Source organism: Mesoplodon mirus, assembly GCF_964341445.2.
Source record: "Mesoplodon mirus genome assembly, chromosome: 8".
Taxonomy (NCBI): domain Eukaryota; kingdom Metazoa; phylum Chordata; class Mammalia; order Artiodactyla; family Ziphiidae; genus Mesoplodon; species Mesoplodon mirus.
In genome coordinates this window covers 54,154,933-54,175,294 of record NC_138984.1, presented here as the reverse complement: position 1 = coordinate 54,175,294, position 20,362 = coordinate 54,154,933, and positions in this window count along the sequence as shown.

Genomic DNA, 20,362 nt, shown 5'->3' with positions numbered 1-20,362 from the left:
GTACCACAAACAGTGGTAAACAGAAACTTGTCTCACAGTTCTAAAGGCGAGAATTTCAAGAGCAAGGTGTCAGCAGGGCCATGCTCTCTCTCAAGGTGCTAGGAAAGGATCTGACCCAGGCCTCCCTCCTAGCTTCTGTTCGTTCCTTGTAGTGGCATAATTTGACTCTTCACATCATGTTTCCCCTGTGTGCATGGCTGTGTCCAATGTCCCCTTTTTATAAGGACTCCAGTCATATTGGATTAGGGGGTCTACCCTACTCTAGTATGATCTTGTTTTAACTAACAGTATCTGCAACCACTCTTTGTGCAAATAAGGTCACATTCTGAGGTACTGGGAGTTAGGACTTTAACATGTGAATTTTGGAGGGACACAGTTCAACCCATAAGAAACACACACTGTGTGTGCATGTGCTCACGTGCGCACGTCCACACAATTGCCTTCAATAGCATCTCTGAGGGATGGAAAAGGCAATTTAGTTTGGTCCCTATGCTTCAGATAAGTCTACTGAAGCTCAGAGAAGTTAAGGGATTAGGGGAATCCAGGTCTCTAGACTCTCAGGCGGCACATTTTCTACTCCTTGGAATGGCGTGTGTCTTCCGATGCCATCACTTCTGTTGCAACCATTGCCAAGCAGTCAGATTCCGGAGGGTTCTGACTTTGACCAACACAGGTGTCAAGCTGGTGGGAAGTCCCTAAAGCATTTCTCAGACTGTGCTGACAACATCCTGGCAGCAGAGTGGGCACTGGGATAAAAACCTGTTCTGACACATGGCATTCCTCCCAAGCTGCCTGATATGCCTGCCTTCTTAAGCAGCTAAGAATTGGTGGCAGCTGTAGGTGCAGAAAACCAGCAAGTTGAATCCATAGGAACCACAGTGCAACATATTTCCAACCAAAGGGGCAAGTTATCCATCAACCCAATCCCACCTAAAGCTTGCCAGCTATCACATGCTGCTGTGTCTTCAAAATCATCACCAGCCCAGTATCTAATTTACTGAGGCAGCACCTCAAATCTGGTATAATCTAGTTTTCAGCTAATAGAACACCTCAAAATCGTCCTCTAATCTATTCCCAAGCCAAAATCCTCCTTTTTAAAACAATACCTGAAGAGAAGAACAAGGCTATTGTCTTAAAAGACTTGAGGTAGGAGAAGGTTAATTCGCTCGGCAAAAACTCAAATTAACACCCACGCCTAAGTGCCACCTCCCAGAGATGGCTCATAGAAACATGGACAACCAGACAAATCAGCTGAAAAGCAGAAATAGAAAAAGGGGATTTTTTGGAAAGATTCCTTAGAGGCTGTGGTAAAGACACCCTGGAGAGGAAGGCAGGAGACAGGAGGGCTGCCACTGCCTCAGCACTAGCTGTAGAGTTTCTGCTAAGTCGCTTGCCTTTCCTGAGCCTTGCTTTCCCCAGTTGTGAAATGAAAGTGCCACACTGAGAGACTACCAATGTCCCTTCTGATTCTAAAATTTTATCTGGGAGGAAAGCCAGGTAAATAAATTATCCATATGCTCTCTAAAGGAACAAGAAATTCCAAAAAGATGTGTAGCTTCCATGCTGCTAAAGGCACCAAGTCCCAAGAAACACACTCTCCCACTGAGCTACCCCAAGCACTGTGGAGATAATTTCTGAAGCTGGAGAGAGAAAAGTTCTGAGGCACCAAGCAGCACTGACCCTGCTTCTCCTGAGAACATATAAGTCAGCAGCCCTCAAGCACCAAGGGTGGCTCAGAGAGCATTTGGACTTGGAGACAACATGGGCTACTGGAGCATGGGGTCTCTCCAAAAGAGGATGGGAACTTGGCATGAGGAAAGCATCACTGCAGACAAGGTGGGTCAAATGTCAACACTCACTGCCAAAAAGTTGTATGAGATTCTCACCATTAGTGACTATTCAAAGGACTGAAATCCCAGGAAGACAGGGATCACAATCAGTTATAGATATCTATTTTGGAGGTTGCATACTGGCCACCAGTAGACCAGATTTGGGCTGGTGACCTGCTTTATTTGACTTGTACAGTGTTTTCCAAAAAATTAGTTTCCAACCTTAAAAAAAGTGGGACTTTTTTACATAAAAATACAGATTTCCAGCTTCTCTTGATTAGAATATTTGGTAGCACTGGGCTTTATTCCCACTTGGCTGTCATCATCTGGGGCTGAAAATCACCTGCTCATGACAGATGGGGCTGGCTTCCCAATGTGTCACAGGCCAGTCATCAGCTTTGCTCATTTATGGTTCCTCTCAGGCTCATTCAGGAATAAAGTGAGTGAGGCCCAGGAACATCCAATGCTGTTTGCAAAGGCAGAGGCGTGGGTTTTGTCTCCACAAACTTTTCAGTTTTCTGAGGGATAACCAGGGACCAAAGGTAGCACCATCTAAATCATAAAATTAATAGGCAAAGAAAGATACTGGGAACAAATCAAAAGAGCACCAAGAAAGGAATGATTGCATAAAAAGTGGCATACCCATACTGTGACATATTATGCAGCTATTGAAAAGAATCAGATCAGGGTTTCCCTGGTGGCACAGTGGTTGAGAGTCCGCCTGCCGATGCAGGGGACACGGGGTCGTGCCCCGGTCCAGGAAGATCCCACATGCCGCGGAGCGGTTGGGCCCATGAGCCATGGCCACTGAGCCTGCGCGTCCGGAGCCTGTGCTCCGCAACGGGAGGGGCCACAACAGTGAGAGGCCCGCGTACCGCAAAGAAAAAAAAAAAAAAAAGAATCAGATCAGCAACTCTCAACCAGGGGCAATTATTGTCCTCCAGGGACATATGGCAATGTCTGGAGACATGTTTGGGAGGGCTAGGCACTGCTGTGATCTAGTGGGTAGTGGACAGCAATGCTGCTAAACATCTGACAATGCACAGGACAGCCCTTCCACAACAAAAAATTATCCAGCCCAAAATGTTAGTAGCACTGAGGCTCAGAAATCATGATCTAGATCCATTCTTATTTACATGATACTGAGAAGAGCAAGATGCAGAGAAGTGTATACACACCATTTTAATATGACAGACAAAAAAGTTATGCTCACGAATTTACTAAACAGCATTATGATACTACCTGCATGAAATCAGCTATTTCTGCATCTATATGCATAAAAAGTTTCGTGAAACATTAGATCACCAAATGTTAACAGGAGCCATCTCAGAGTGACGGCATGCCAGGTGATTTCTACTTTCCTCCTTATATTTCTTGGCACTGTGTGAATAGTTTTTAATGACTCTGTATTATTTACCTAATCAGAAGAGTACAGTAAAAATGTTTTTCATTGTAAAAAAAAATCAATAGATAATTCACACACATGACCTTTAACAATAGATTTATTGATCACCCTACCAAACCTTACTCCTGTGCCATTAACAAAGACAATCATAATTGACTGGCATCTTCCTGGTCTCCCTTCCCTTGCTTGACACTGAAAGGGCCTTCCTCGCCAAGGGCCAGAAAAAGGGCACGTGGTTCTTAGCAAGAGAAGCCCAGACAGCTAGTCTGTTAGTATCAGCACCTGACAGCCAGAGTCAGTTGGCAATCAATGACCCACCAGCTTACAGGACCGCATCTCCTCTCCCCTCTCCTGGTCAAGTTTCTCCTGAGTGCAGAGAGTTCCCAGAGAGAGAACAGAGCCAGCGAACATGGATCCTACCCCTAATAAGCTTACACACTACTTAGGAGATGTACAAACCACACAGGGAACATGGTAAAGGTGTGGGTGCCAGTTACAAATCAAAATTGTCAAAACCCAGCTCTGCCAGGCATCAGGTCAGAATGCCTATCATATCAAGCTAAGCACTTTGTGGTTGAACGATCAGAGCTTTTTGCAATGTCAGAGGCTCCAAAGGGCTGAAGCTCAGTCAGTGCATCTGTATCTGCTGGAGCGGACACCAGAACAGGGCCAAAGACTGTGCCTGGGGGCTCCCCTCAGCTGCCCTTGCTTGGGTATCACAGCATCATCACCAATGGGCTGAGTGGAAAGTGGCATGGGCTTCTCTGTCCCATCTCCCATCTCCTTGTGCACCATGTCTTATCAGTAGGTGCTGAAAACAGCTTCAGTCTACCCCCAAAAGGAGTAGGTTTATGTGTATTTCTATAAATTAACTGAATGTGTGGAACTGATTTTTGTGAAAGCATGGGTATTTGTGCAAACTTTCATCAGTAAGAAGTTAAGACTATGCATATCAGTAAGGCAAGGGTTTCAGGACACATGAGACAATGCTTTGGGATCAGTGTAAGAATGTATATTTAGCAATGAATATATTATACATACTATTAAACTTCAGAGTTAAACTTCAACATTAGCTAGAGAAATTAGTCGATGTGCTTAATGATAAAAATGAGCTTCTGAACTGTCCAACGTATCAGGTATCTTGCTAGGTGCTTTGGAGTCTTCAAAACTCCAAAATCCTTGCAGAGAGAGTCACATTATCTTTTTGAATAGATGAGGAAACTGAGACTCAAAAAAAGTTAGATATATCACCCAAGTCCACTATTAAATGTCAGAGGCATTAAATGTCAGAGCCAAGACTCAAACTCATGTCTATATGAATCCAATGTGGTTTCCATTATATGATGCTTTCTCTCCAGTTACTCCCCATAACCCAAGATATCCCATGGAAAGGGGAGTTCACAATGTCAATCCGAAGAGCTACAATCAAAAGCTGATGTTTTCTGGAGTTTATACTTATACCAAATACTTGTCTGCCCCTTAATGAGTAATAGTCAATTAATTATATGCCACTGGATAAGTTAAGATATAACAGCAAAGCTGAATATCCATAGTATCAATATCTGGGAGATTCACTTTAGTGAAACTAGAGATTTCTATGGCTTTGAGCACAACTAGTAGTGTTTCATTTTTCCTAAAGTATGATGAAGTAGCCAATGACACTGGGGTAAATGGAAAAACCCAAAGGAAGTTATCATCAATTTCATATCTCCAGTTCATGCAGGGATCATTAATTCTACTTACTGAAGTATAAAATGATGCTTGTTATGATTGAGACCTCATGTGAATTTTCTGTGATGAGGGAGTTAACATCAAATTAAAATTCCCCAAACAAATGCAACAGGCCTGTCAGTCTTAGCTAGTTTCTCTTAGACCAGCTTCTCATTAAACATAGGAATGGGTCTCCTAGGAGCCTCCAGGTCAGACTATCTTGCTTGGGTTGTGATGATTGTTTTTGCTAACTTCATAAACAGTGTTTCTCAACAGTTTTTGTACTTTTTTTAAAAGCATATGCTCCATTTGGTGAATATAATATTCTCATGCAGCTCCCCCCCCTCAAAAAAATGATAATAATTGGACACTAAACCCCCCTATTGATAATTTCTTTTGCTCCAAAGATAAAGTCTATCTTCAGAGTATCAGCACAAAGCAAGGCTGGTATATCTAGCTTATTTTCTGCAGTTTTATTTAAGAAAATAACAGGGTTTGGGGCTTTGCGGGGGGGCTTTGTTTTAACACTGCATGATAATAGTGACTATACTTCTCAAACTGCACACAATCCACCTGCCACTTCCTCAGAAAAATCCTGATTTTTCCCTCTAGTAGGTCCGGCACCCTGGGTGAGAATCACAGTCCTGAAGTTTAATTAACTCCAAAGACAGGAGAGGAAATTGTCTAATTTCATCAGAAATTGGTATATTTTCTCTCCCACTGATGGGAAAAGAAAGTGCTTCCGAAGAGAGGAGCTGCTGCTGGCCACAAAAAGAGGATGTGTGCCTTCCCTTCAGAGGAGTGATGCAGGATTCCTCTAAAGGATGTGGTAAGGCAGGCAGGAGAGGCCTCAGAACTCGGCCCTGTTTACCAAGGAAACTGAGTACATGTCCAGCTTGGCACACAAGTGGTAATGCCCGAGGGGATGCCACAGACCCTGCTCACCCTCGCTCCTATGTGCTGTGGAAGCAGACCCACTCTTCATTCACAAGAGAGAAAAGATGTACAACAGGGAAAGACAAAAGGAAGAGAGGGAAATGATTTCAGGGGGAACAAAGACTTACAGAGGGGTAAGGAAGGCATCAGAGGAAAAGGAGGAGAAAGGCAGAGGAGAGCAACCGATGAAGGCATCTAAGAGTTTAGACCACAGAGAAGAGGAGGAATCATTACAATGACAATTTCACATCAATAACAATAACTACCATTTACTGAGCTTTGGTTGTGTGGGATGGATGCATGGATGGATGGATAGATGGATAAGTAAGTATACAAATATACATATATACATTTAATTTAGTTTAACTTCATTTCACTAAACTTAATCCTAAAAGACACCTGTTCCAATCCTTCTTTTACCCTGAGGAATCTGAGACTCTCATAGTTAGTGACTTCTCTAAGGTAGCACAATTAGAATTTAAACCCAGTTTGTCTGGCTCCAAATCCCATGCTGTTAATTACTAGACCGCTTACTTGTAACAAATGTGAAAGAATGTGTACACTTAGTTGCCTATTTTCTTGTTCAAATTAGTCATATCCAGACATGATACTGTTCCAGTGATATATCCACTGATGAAAATCACTTGGGGATCCACTTTTGAAACTTCCATTACAGCCTCAAGCACACTCTTTTGATTAACTTTGTTGATGACGTATCCTCATGCTTTGAGAGCGGAGTTTATTTTGGGGACAGCCAAAAGTCAGTCAGAGCAAAACTGGTTAAAAACTGTGGGGGACACTGCTACCATTTGAAGTTTAAGCAAAAAGTATTTTGTGTGCCTTATCTACTGTTTCAGAGAAATTCCCAAAGAAGAGCTGCTACCAGATTCTGATCAATGGCCCCATCACTGTAGTAAACACAGAGACCTAAGATAGCCCCTTCAAAGCTCAACATTATACTGGTATATTTGTCAAAACACCATTCTCGTGACAATAAAATCATATCTTAGTCATTCTTCAGATAAAAGCAATCTGATCTTGCTTTATCTACGGATAAATGAAATGTTCCAGGGACTTCCCTAGCAGTCCAGTGGTTAGGGTTCCACGCTTCCACTGCAGGGGTCACAGGTTCCATCCCTGGTCAGGGAACTAAGATCCTGCACGCTTTGCAGCGCAGCATAAAAGAATGAATGAATGAATAAATACACAAATAAATAGAAATGTTCCATTAAAAAAAAAAACAGGTTAGCACCTAATAGTCTTTGATGTTGATGCTGTTAAAGCATCTTGTGCCTGAATTTGTGGAAAAGTCCAAAGAGAAATGATAATGCTCTTGGGGCATTATGGCCTTTAAAATTCAAATTTCTGATCATGGGAGCAAGATCATGGATGACTAGATATCTGGGATGGGGTGGCCTGCCCATCTCCTGCCCTGCAACTGACTAATCTTTGAACATCTAACAGGGCTACCTCTCATACATTTGAAAAATGGCACCATATTTGGGCTGGAGAGCTTCCTCTCCTGTTCATGGTCCATGGAGCAGGTGCTCTCCTCTGAATGGTTACTGTTCTTCTCAAGAGCTGCCAATTTTCATCACAGCGATGCACGGGAGGAGTGCTGGAATGTCACATGGAAAGAAAAGTACTGGGCAGCTCCCTTTTTTCCATTAGAATTCCAGCAAAGTGAGTAAGGCAAGGGCAGACAAGATAATGAAGGGGTTGCATGGGGATTTATTTCATTTTTCCTTTGAGAAAGTGTTAATAAAATTAGCAGTGTTCCAATAACAGCAAGGATTATAAAAGACACGTTTGTCAACAATGTGCCATTTCCCTGCAGGAATGTATAATAAAACGTTTCAAATGCAAATCTCCCATCAGCGAACATATAGAGGGGCAAGATAAAGAAGGGGGAAAAAATGACATTAAGCTAATTCTCAGTCATCTCTGAAAACTAGAAGGATTAAAACTTTTTAAGTTGACTGACAAATCTCCCAAACAATTTTAAGCTTTCATTCAGTTTTTGCTCTGTCAAGTCTTTAGCCAAAGCTTCTTACAAGGAATCATGCTAAATCTTTTAAATTTTAGGGATTGGGTTAAAATCATTGCTTTCCCACCGCCTAGCGCACAAAGCCAAAAATCCTCTTACAAGTCCCTCTACAGTCAGGTCCTATCCAACAATCAAAGTAATCTAGCCCACTCTACCCCCAAAGTCATTTCTCCTGTTTGTCCATCAAAAATCCCCAGCTAAAAACTGGTCCCTTCAAGGTCTATGACGTTCTACTCCCCTTTATCTTATTTCTGCTCAAATCGTCCTCATCCTTTGAAGGCTTTACAACTCAGATGCTGCCTCTTCTCAGCTTCGCCCTTCCCTTCTAGGTCTTACCAACCTCTTACCCCTCTCATGTAGTCTGAACCACCAACTCACAACCTGACACTAAGCCATTTGAATGGATCACAATTTTTCATGGATACCACCTCCCTAGGGGAACAGCAGGCTTCCATGTAGCAGAGACAGTACTGGGCACGTGCACATGATAAGCATCTGTTGACTGCATGACAGACTCTATGGCCCTATGCCTCCTCCTGTGGAGATGCAAACAGGTCAAAAGGCAGGGAGAGACAAGAGAAAGGAAAAGGATAGACAAGGGATCTTGATACTCCAGAAACTGGACAATCAAGTGAACAATGATCTAAATAATCCAGACTTTACTTCCTATATAAAGGGAAAATATACAGATGACCAATGCAATTTACATGAAAACTGTTTTGAGAACTATGATGATTTATTAAATGTTGATTCAGCAAATCTAATATGAAGGGTACTTCCAGGAAGAGCAGGTAAGTAGACATAAAATATATCCTAAAATCAAATGCTAAGGAAAATTTCTCCCCCAAATCATTCTCAACTCAAAATGGTAGATTAAATTTATTACTGAGGTACTCAGACATGCTAATGATGTTGAATGTCCTTGCTGGTAATAAATGAAAACACTGAAATCTTCCAGGAACATGAGTGCCGTTTTCACATGATCATTTGAAGCCGCCATCTGTCATTCAAAAGGCTAGAGCTGCATTGAATCCTTTGTGTAAAACCCAAGGAGATGCTGCCATGGCAAGAACGAGGCTAGTGTTTCTATCGAGCCAAAGCAATAACAATTACTTGAAAATGCCAAGTATCACAGTAGAAAGCTGAACTGGTGCTAATCTGGAGATGCCAAGACCCATGGCATTTTATGTGATGAAACGGTGTCCATCTCACTGAAGTAAACCCTGTGACCACAGCACAGCACCATTTCTCACCTAGTTCTTTTTATGGCAGCAAAGTGTCATGAACACAGAGGCTGAGATTCAGCCTCAGGTAAGTCACCAACAGCGCTTCTATAGCTGGAATGGTGGCAGACCAACAAACTTTTTCATCTTTTACTTGAACTTTTTACTCAACAATATTTCTGATAGGCTTGGGATGGTTGTCTATTTCAACATGTTAAAAGACAGGCTTTTCGGAGATTAAGTACCCAAACAGTATAAGATGTATGCCTCTAACCCATTCCTATGCCACTAAAACAAGCTTCTATGTATTTGTTTGAAAAACATACGAAAATAGAAGAGAAAGACACAGATCTCGAAAACTACTTTTAAGCTTCTTCTACATGAAAAACACATTTAAGGAATGGTGACCAACCATTTCTATGATCCCTTGTGCATGCAACAAATATTTGCTGAGCATCTGCTATGTTCCAGGCCCTGTGAATGAGACAGACCCCACCCCTGCCTTCACACAGCTTACAACCAATAGGTATACATCAATCAAATATTGGTTAGATTTGTGCTACTACAAAGTGCATTTTGTGGAGGCTTAAAGCAAGTGATCTCAAGTAGCTGCAGTGAAGGGGAAGACTCTATGGCAGAAGTCAAGTCTAAGCTGAATTTTTAAGTTGACTAGGAGTTGCCTCGGTGAAGGGAAGATGGGAAAGTGTCCCTAGTAGAGAAAAGTACGTCTGTCAAGGACCAAAAAGAGGAAGGAGACTGGCATGTTGCTCAAGGAGAGCCAGTCTGGCTAGAAAAGAGAGACTGAATAGGATGAAGCTGAGGGAAGCAAGGAGGAGTAGGGTCACGCAGATAATTGAAAGCCATGTTGAGGATACAGAACTTTAAACCACAAAATGTTTTAGGCCAAGGATTGACATCAACAGTTTGTATTGTCAATGAGCACACAGGTTGCTTTAGGGAGACTGTGTTAAGGGTAGGTAGGGAGCAATATTAGCAGCAAGGACACTAAGAGGCCCTTGCAATAGTCCAAGAGAAATAGCTTGCCCTAGGCTGATGGGAAGAAGAAGACAGATTCAAGAGATATTTAGGGAGAAGAAATAATATTTAGGGAGAGAGAGGAAGCAAAATGGGCTCAGAGGTTACTGGCCTGAGGAAAGAGGCAGAAGCACCTACTGAGGGATGGGTGAGGACAGGTTACAATACTGAACATCAGACTTGGTGTCTTGCAAACAAGACATGTTCTTAGCTCAATTGGACTTCAAAACGCATTGATAAACTTAGAAAGTTCTCCAACAATCATGGAACTACATAGCTTCAGAGCAATAAAGAATTATGCAGATCTTTGAACTAAAATAGCAAATCTATAAGAACCAGGCATCCCCAATTTGAAGGGACAATATTAGTCTTAGCAATTTCTGAATTATTACTGGCATCATTAATACTTCCAGAAACAAGGGATTAATCCACTTGTGTCCTCGACACTTGTCCCAAGGTCTTTTTAAAGGTCGAATTCACACTGAATGCCAGTGTTCTGGAGCAAACAAATCCATCAGTTGCTACAGAATTTATGTTACGGTTTTCAGAAAGCTTGTGGGAATGCCAGAGGTCTTTTGAATTTTTTCATTGAACAGAGAACCCTGGAGTTTGTATTGATTGAACAAGATCAAGCAGAAAGCTTTCATTTCCCCCAAGGGTCTACTGTGTCATATTTCTCAAAAGATAATTCACTTAATTATTTTAGCCCTGGTAAAAAGTGAGGGACAATAGCAATTTTAACTTGATTATTCTTAAACAATTCTTTCACATAAAAATTATCAACCCCTGAAGCTCTTGGGGTACACATTTAATAGTGGCCCAGGTCTGTCATCAAACCAAAGGACTTCCCACCTTCTGCTGCCACCCTTGCTCAGCACTTTTTATTTTTTAATGTTTCAACTCCAAATAGCACTGCCAAATCTCTCTCTTCTCTGATATAATCTCTATATGATTTCAATGAACATTTTCTCCTGGGCCTATTATAAATAACACAAGGGAACAGCTGGGAAAGAGAAATGGGCATTTTATAGCAGGTGATTTGGGAATTCAGAGAAACACAAAAATTCTGGGCAGAGAGAAGTGCAAACACAGAAGACGGGTTACAAATATAGGACAGGACTCACTATATATGGCCTTGATGTCCCTGTGATACATAATTTCCTAGTAAAGGAGTTTAAAAAATCCAAGCCAGACTGATGGGGGTGGGTTCTCTGCAACTAGGAGATATGTCTCATTGACCCAAAGACTCCATACCTTTGGGGAAAGAAAGGGGGTGTCTGTCACTGCATTCCTGTGGAGCCGTGGAGACCAATAGGACAGCAAACACCAGAAAACTCTGTTCAATGGAATAAATACGAAGATATTCCCCCTGCCATGAGCCAATATGACTGTTTATGTGCCTGAAATTAGTTATTTGGAGGTTGCATGCTCTCTTCTCCCAGTATTCTGGGTTAGGGTTAGGGTTAGGGTTAGGGTTAGGAATCAAGCACTTGGTTTTCAGAGGCAATCAGAAAGGATATTGAGGTGTTCAAAAATTTTTTTTCTTAATAAAGAGATTTAAAAAGCAATTATTTGTCCACCATTCAGCTATTTGGCAACTAAATTGTTTCTCAGCCCCACAAGGACCAAAGATGCCTGATTCCAATTAACTCAGAGGCATTACATTGCCCAAAAGAGCTAAGGAGATAAAGCTCTGCTTTGCCTTGATTTCTGTCCCTCAACATTCATCTCTTCTTAGTTTGGGGTCAGTGGCTCTAATATAGAGACTGGGGCCCACCCAGGATTTGAAGCCCTAGTATGGGGGAATTTAGAATCAAACCCCTAGTTTTGGTTCTGGTAACAGAATCCTAGCTGACCCATCTCAATAACTTGTCCAGGTCCCAGGTCCCGTGGCACCAGGGCCCTGTGCTGCCATTGTAAAAGATGTCACTTAACCCTTTCCCCACCAATGACTAGCATCTTGACTGCTGCCCAGTGTGTGGTTGACACAAGGGGACAGTGGGTTGATGGGAATATATCAATATCCACAATGAGAGAATGTTTCACTCTACAGATATTTATTGAGTACCTCGATGTGCAGGCTCTGTTCTAGAGAGTATGGGCATATCTGTGATAGTTATGGACTTGTGTTCTCATGGGAAAGACAGACAGAAAACAGATGTAGAGTTCCTTTAATGGCAAAGACAGAAGCTCAGAGATGGCACGTAAAAGGAAGCAACATGACAGACTCCACGTGGAAATGTGACCCCAAAGCCCACACAGGACTGTGCAGTCCTGGTGATCCCACCCATGAGAAGTACAGATTCCAGCAGGTATAAAATGGCCTCCTTTGCCATTTACATGCCATCCAGACGGTTCCATGGGCTACCAGCCCACCCCCTTAACAGGGGCCAGTGGAACTACGTGTGTGAACTGTGGGACAAAAGAAATCAAAATTCAATTTTCCAGGTCTGGCTTTCCTTACCAGAACCTAATCTCAAACCTGCTCCTAAGATAAAGGAATTTCTTAATATCCTTTTTGCAGTCACATTCAGGAGAGATGCAGGGAGAGAAAACCAGGAGTCATCTTGTGTGAAAGCATTTTCCACTGAATATTGCTATGATTATTTCACTTTGGAAATAATATCATTCAGTTTAGAGTTAGATACTGAGCTTCTGATTTGCTTTAAAACATACAAGGAATCAGAGAAAGTGTGCACGAATCAATGAGACCCAGCTAGAAACAGATTTTGATTTCTAGTTTGGGCCAAAGGCTTCATTGGATAAGGTAAACTGGTGAAGAAAATAATAATTAGATAACCATTCTGTCTTAGGAAAAGATAGGCTTAAGAAAGAGTTGACTTTTGCTTCTGAAGAGGGGTTGACCAGTCCTGTTTTGAAGAGAATGGATTGATCATCACGGAGCGAGCCTATGGAGATGACATACTCCATCCGTCCTTTTCAGATGGTACTCTGAGACTAAGACAGCTCCCCTAAATTCTTCCTTAAACAGGACATTGTCAGGAGCCCAGAGCAGACAAACACTGGCCCAGAAGAAGCCACATCTTCCACTGGTCACATGCATTCTCAGGGGGAAAAGCTCAAACTGTAAAAGTTTTCTTTCCTAGACCAGGAGCGGGAGACAGTGACAAGTGGAAGGTTTGTGCCACTTTCTAGTTTCGAAACAATTCAGCCTCCCTTCCTTGGTCAAATGTCTAATGTCAAGAGTGCTCAATTTGTGCAATATGTGGGGCTAAGTTACATTTAGGCCGCAGCCCCCATGAACCCTGCACTGTGGCTTGAGCCCTGTCTCCTCAGACAATCTCACCTGCCTGCCTCAATATCGTACATCGGCCCCCAGAAGCCCCATGACAGGACAGTGTGTCTGTTTAGCGCCTCTGGCCTGAGCACCTCCGGCCTGCACGCAGATGCTCAGAACACTGACTTCTACCTTCTGGGTTGGGCTTTTCCCAGCACATGATGTGGATCTCACTTTGCATCTCTCCTACCCAGTGATGTGTCCATTTCCTTGTCGCTTCCCCACCTGGAATGTCCCGGTCCAAGTCCAGTGCTCTTACCTATGTCCAAATAGGTCACAATATGACAAGAGTGATTTATGCCCTTTGTGTAAACATGCTTAGGACTGTAACATTCAGTCCATCTGAATTCCTGTAGCCCTTACTATCTATCCAACTCATTTGGTAACTTGCATATATTAGCCATACTATTTTCTTTCCATATGTGTGTGTATATATGTACACATAAGCACACTTCCTCTCCAACTAGATTTCATGCTTCTTAAGAGCAGGGACCACAATTCATGTTCTGCATTCTCAGCATCTTACACAATACCTCCCGTTGGTAAGTACAGTGAAATATTTATCACCAGAGTGACAATGATAAAGATTTGTCCAAGACGATCTTAATAATCTTGGTGCCTAAGAAGCATTGAGACAGCTGTACCTGGCCATGAGCAGGCTACACATATGAGAGGAAGAAAATCAACCCCTGAGTGTGCTCAATCAATAGGGTAAGCATCAGACAAAAATCAGCTTTGTCTATTTGGAGCAGGACCTGCAACAAGATCAAGAATATCTCTGGGTTTTTGGCTGAAGTGATACTTCAAAGGTACAGCCCATGCTCTTGTAAGGGATCTCCATTAAACAAATCACCAGATTAACCATCATAGTCCAATCGCTCTCCAAAACACGGTGGCTGATGCCCGTGGCACAACCCAGGCATGTGGCTAAGAGGCCACTTGTAGAAGCCCTCATGCTTTTGTGCCTACCTGTTGTATCCTGTGCCGACCAAGAACATGTTGAATTCATTCCTTAGCCTGTTAACAGGTTTTTTTTTAATTATTATTATTTTTGTAACATCTTTATTGGAGTATAATTGCTTTACAATGGTGTGTTAATTTCTGCTTTATAACAAAGTGAATCAGTTATACATATACATATGTTCCCATATCTCTTCCCTCTCGCGTCTGCCTCCCTCCCACCCTCCCTATCCCACGCCTCTAGGTGGTCACAAAGCATCGAGCTGATCTCCCTGTGCTAGGCGGCTGCTTCCCACTAGCTATCTATTTTACGTTTGGCAGTGTATATATGTCCATGCCACTCTCTCACTTCGTCCCAGCTTACCCTTCCCCCTCCCGTATCCTCAAGTCCATTCTCTAGTAGGTCTGTGTCTTTATTCCCATCTTGCCCCTAGGTTATTCATGACCCTTTTTTTTTTTTAGATTCCATACATATGTGCTAGCATACGGTGTTTGTTTTTCTCTTTCTGACTTACTTCACTCTGCATGACAGACTCTAGTCCATCCCCCTCACTACAAATAACTCAGTCTCGTTCCTTTTTATGGCTGAGTAATATTCCACTGTATATATGTGCCACATATTCTTTATCCATTCATCTGTTGATGGACACTTAGGTTGCTTCCATGCCTTGGCTATTGTAAATAGAGCTGCAGTGAACACTGTGGTACATGACTCTTTTTTTTTTTTTTTTTTTTGCGGTATGCGGGCCTCTCACTGTTGTGGCCTCTCCCGTTGCGGAGCACAGGCTCCGGATGCGCAGGCCCAGCGGCCATGGCTCACGGGCCCAGCCGCTCCGCAGCATATGGGATCCTCCCAGACCGGGGCACGAACCCGTATCCCCTGCATCGGCAGGCGGACTCTCAACCACTGCGCCACCAGGGAGGCCCCATGACTCTTTTTGAACTACGGTTTTCTCAGGGCATATGCCCAGGTGTGGGATTGTTGGGTCATATAGTAGTTCGATTTTTAGTTTTCTAAGGAACCTCCATACTGTTCTCCATAGGGGCTGTATCAATTTACATTCCCACCAACAGTGCAAGAGGGTTCCCTTTTCTCCACACCCTCTCCAGCATTTATTGTTTCTAGATTTTTTGATGATGACCATTCTGACAAGTGTGAGGTGATACCTCATTGTAGTTTTGATTTGCATTTCTCTAATGATTAATGATGTTGAGCATTCTTTCATGTGTTTGTTGGCAGTCTGTATATCTTCTTTGGAGAAATGTCTATTTAAGTCTTCTGCCCATTTTTGGATTGGGTTATTTGTTTTTTTGATATTGAGCTGCATGAACTGCTTGTAAATTTTGGAGATTAATCCTTTGTCAGTTGCTTCATTTGCAAATATTTTCTCCCATTCTGAGGGTTGTCTTTTCGTCTTATTTATGGTTTCTTTTGATGTGCAAGTTAAGTTTCATTAGGTCCCATTCGTTTATTTTTGTTTTTATTTCCATTTCTCTAGGAGGTGGGTCAAAAAGGATCTTGCTGTGATTTATGTTATAGAGTGTTCTGCCTATGTTTTCCTCTAAGAGTTTGATAGTTTCTGGCCTTACACTTAGGTTTTTAATCCATTTTATTTTTGTGTATGGTGTTAGGGAGTATTCTAATTTCATTCTTTTACATGTAGCTGTCCAGTTTTTCCAGCACCACTTATTGAAGAGGCTGTCTTTTCTCCACTGTATACTCTTGCTTCCTTTAGCAAAGATAAGGTGACTATATGTGCATGGGTTTATCTCTGGGATTTCTATCCTGTTCCATTGAGCTATATTCTGTTTTTGTGCCAGTATCATATTTCTTGATTACTGTAGTTTTGTAGTGTAGTCTGAAGTCAGGGAGCCTGATTCCTCCAGCTCTGTTTTTCTTTCTTAAGATTGTTTTGGCTATTCGGGGTCTTTTGTGTTTCCATACAAATTGTGAAATTTTTTGTTCTAGTTCTGTGAAAAATGCCAGTGGTACTTTGGTAGGGATTGCATTAAATCTGTAGATTGCTTTGCTGTTAACAGTTTTAAATGCTATGGAAATTATATAACCAAATATAAACATTGATGAAATATGAGTTACAAAAGAGAGTTAATTCTATGAAAATTAGGTTGAAAACTATAGAAAGATTCTCAAGCTGTGTTTAATTAGATGAAGGTGAACACAGAGGCAGAACTATTAGAGAATGGACTTAAGGACACAGGGAGGGGGAAGGGCAAGCTGGGACGAAGTGAGAGAGTGGCGTGGACTTATATATACTACCAAATGTAAAATAGGTAGCTAGTGGGAAGCAGCGGGAAGCAGCCGCATAGCACAAGGAGATGAGCTCGGTGCTTTGTGTCCACCTGGAGGGGTGGGATAGGGAGGGTGGGAGGGAGGGAGATGCAAGAGTGAGGAGATATGGGGATATATGTATATGTATAACTGATTCACTTTGTTATAAAGTAGAAACTAACATACCATTGTAAAGCAAAAAAATAAAAAGCCTAGTGAAGTTACTATAAATATCTAGGATTCTGTGCTCAGACTGCTTTGCAATGATCTAGGTTTCCCCTCCCCCTTGAGAAAGCATGTGTATGGAAGAGTAAGGCCTTGACCCCCAGTCAAAAGACTGAGAAAGAAATATGCATTCACAGGTTTTATTTATTTATTTATTTATTTATTTATTTATTTATTTATTTATTTATTTATTTATTTATTTATGGCTGCGTTGGGTCTTCGTTGCTGCACACGGGCTTTCTCTAGTTGTGGCGAGTGGGGGCTACTCTTCGTTGCGGTGCACAGGCTTCTCACTGCGGTGGCTTCTCTTGTTGCAGAGCATGGGCTCTAGGTGCGTGGGCTCAGTACTTGTGGCTCACGGGCTCTAGAGCGCAGGCTCAGTAGCTGTGGCACACGGGCTTAGTTGCTCCGTGGCATGTGGGAATCTTCCCAACCAGGGAGTGAACCTGTGTCCCCTACACTGGCAGGCGGATTCTTAACCACTGTGCCACCAGGGAAGTTCCCCATTCACAGGTTTTTAGACTGAAATAAAATGTTTGAGCTGTGTGTGCATAATTTTTTTCAGATGTTCTTTTTTTTTTTTTTTTTTTTTTTTTTTGCGGTACACGGGCCTCTCACTGTTGTGGCCTCTCCCATTGCGGAGCACAGGCTCCAGACGCGCAGGCTCAGCGGCCATGGCTCACGGGCCCAGCCACTCCGTGGCATGTGAGGTCTTCCCAGACCGGGGCACAAATCCGTGTCCCCTGCATCGGCAGGTGGGCTCTCAACCACTGCGTCACCAGAGAAGCCCTCAGATGCCCATTTTTAACTGGTCCTTACATTAAAACAACTACCAGTTCTGTCACATCAGATAAGAAGGCTCTTACCATCCACTCACCCTTACTTAACTCCCAGAACCCAACTGAGAAATTGCTCAGAACTCAGGAATCCAGAAGCAGCAGGAGCTGTCACCCAAATTGTGATTGTAAAAATATGAGAGAGTCACTGCTGGGGATTTTCTTCTGTTCTTCTGGTTTTTATTTTCAATCTTAAGTATCTATGTCTATATCTATCCCTTGTGCTTTTGGAAGTTTCTGAGTCTATGCAGAATATTTAGAGAAATACAGTAAATAATTAAAATCAATAGCAACAAATAGGAATCATGAATTACCTGCCAAGCTGAGAGATTCACCGTCAAGAGGTTCCCACACAGATTCGACACAGTCAAGCAAGTCAAACAGTCAGTTAAGCAAACAGGCTGAACAGTGCGTGTAGGATCCAGAACCGCTGCTGGGGTGATACACGGAGGAGATTAGACAGAGTCCTTTTCCCTGCAGATCTTTCAGTTCAACAACCAAGCTGGGGCGATCAAGTTGCATTTTAGTTCTTTAGAATGACAGAAAGGCAGGACTAAGATGGCGGGGAGGGAGGCAAGGAACCAATTTTGAGCTTTACTCCCTCAGTAGTTCCATGTTCACGGCCACATGGATATTGGAAAGTAGCAAGCATGAGGTTGAAAGATTTTGTAGAATATGACTGTAGAAATGTTTTTCACAGATTCATACAGTGTTAAAATAGGAAAGGCGAACTTAGACACATCTTGTCTAAACCGCCTTGTGTTACATATGTGGAACCGAGGCCCAGAGAAGCAGCTGAGTAAGGTGGCATGGCTAATCGGGAGCAGGGCTGGGACCAGACATAAAATATCCTGAGTCTAAGTCCAGCGTCTTCTAGAACACTGCCTAGCAACACTCACCTCTTTTCAGTTAGTATCCCTTCTCCATTCCATAACCTCAGATCTATCTAGAGCACTGAGGTTGGTGGGAACCCTTAAAAGCTCATGTCTCAACAAAGGCAAAATTCCTAGATAAATCAGCTGACAAACTTCAACAAATTGAACAAAACAACAAGTCGAACAAAATTTCATGCTAATTGTGTGCTTTCATGTAGACCAAATATTTAAAGTACTGAAACAATCGTTGATCTCGCTATCTAACTCAAGATAAACTAATCAGAAAACCTAGCTCCATTTCATTTACTCAGCATATATTCCCTCCCCTCAAAATAAGAAAAAAATATATATATACATATGTATATAAACCTCACCAGAATTATAACAAGAATTTCCATTGCTTTCTGTGATGCTGGTCTCTAAATAACTCAATTCAGCACACACTTCATGAGTGCCTACTCTGTACAAAGCACTTAGTGAGCACCCACTGTGTTCAGGGCTGGATGTTATGGGTGGCACCAAGAAGAGGGTCTCACATCTCAAGGAGCTTACAATCTAGTCCTGGAAGCTGGCTCAGATAACAAACACACACCGGATTGTGGTTGTAGTTACAATGACGGCAAGAAGGACCTGGAAACACAGAGAGGGAAAGCAGTGTCGGGGCAAATTTCATAGATGAGATTGCTTTTGAGCTGGGCCTTGAAGACCGCAGGAGACACCACAGAGAGAAGAACATGGACATTCTCACCCTAAAAGAGTAGCCCCCCACCATATTTTTTCTGCTCTTTACCCCCTGCTCATGTCCCAACCCCCTGAAACTTACATTCCACCTCCCATCTCCAAATTAAAACTGTTCTCATCAATTTCTCCACTGACCTCCTAAATTGCCAGATTCAATTGTCATTTTTAGTCCTGATCCCAGTTATCCCTGTGAGAACCCTGCTGGCCTTGACGTTCTTGACACTCTTCTCTGGTTTTCATCATTTGCTGTTTCCTGCAGCTCCCCTGCCTCTCTGACAGTTCCCTCTCAATCTTCCTGTTCTCCGTAGTTCTTTGCCCGTATATTTTCTGTTTTGGCCTTACCCATACCACCTAGATAATTTTACAGCCTCCATGGCTCTAACCCCTACTTTGCACTGATGACAGAAATTTAAATTTCTAATTCCCTATCTCTTTCTTAAGCTCCAGACTCATCTTTTCTACTATTCGCTGACCTATAAACACCCCAAACTCAACATGTCCAAAAGCTGACATGTCATCTCTCTCCCTAAACTTCCTCCCCCACTTATTTTTTAAAAATTTTTATCATTTTATTTTACTTTTACATATACATATTTATATCTATACTTTTTCAGATTCTTTTCCCATATAGTTTGTTACAGAATACTGAGTTCCCTATGCTATACACTAGGTCCTTGTTGATTATCTATTTTATATATAGTAGTGTATATATGTTAATCCCAACCTCCTAATTTATCCTGCCCCCTTTCCCCTTTGGTAACCATAAGTTTGTTTTCTAAGTCTGTGAGTCTGTTTCTGTTTTGTAAATCAGTTCATTTGTATCATTTTTTCAGATTCCACATATAAGTGATATGATATTTCTCTGTCTGACTTACTTCACTTAGTATGATCATCTCTAGGTCCATCCATGTTGCTAATTTCCTACCCCACTTATGTTTCTTATTTCTACTTA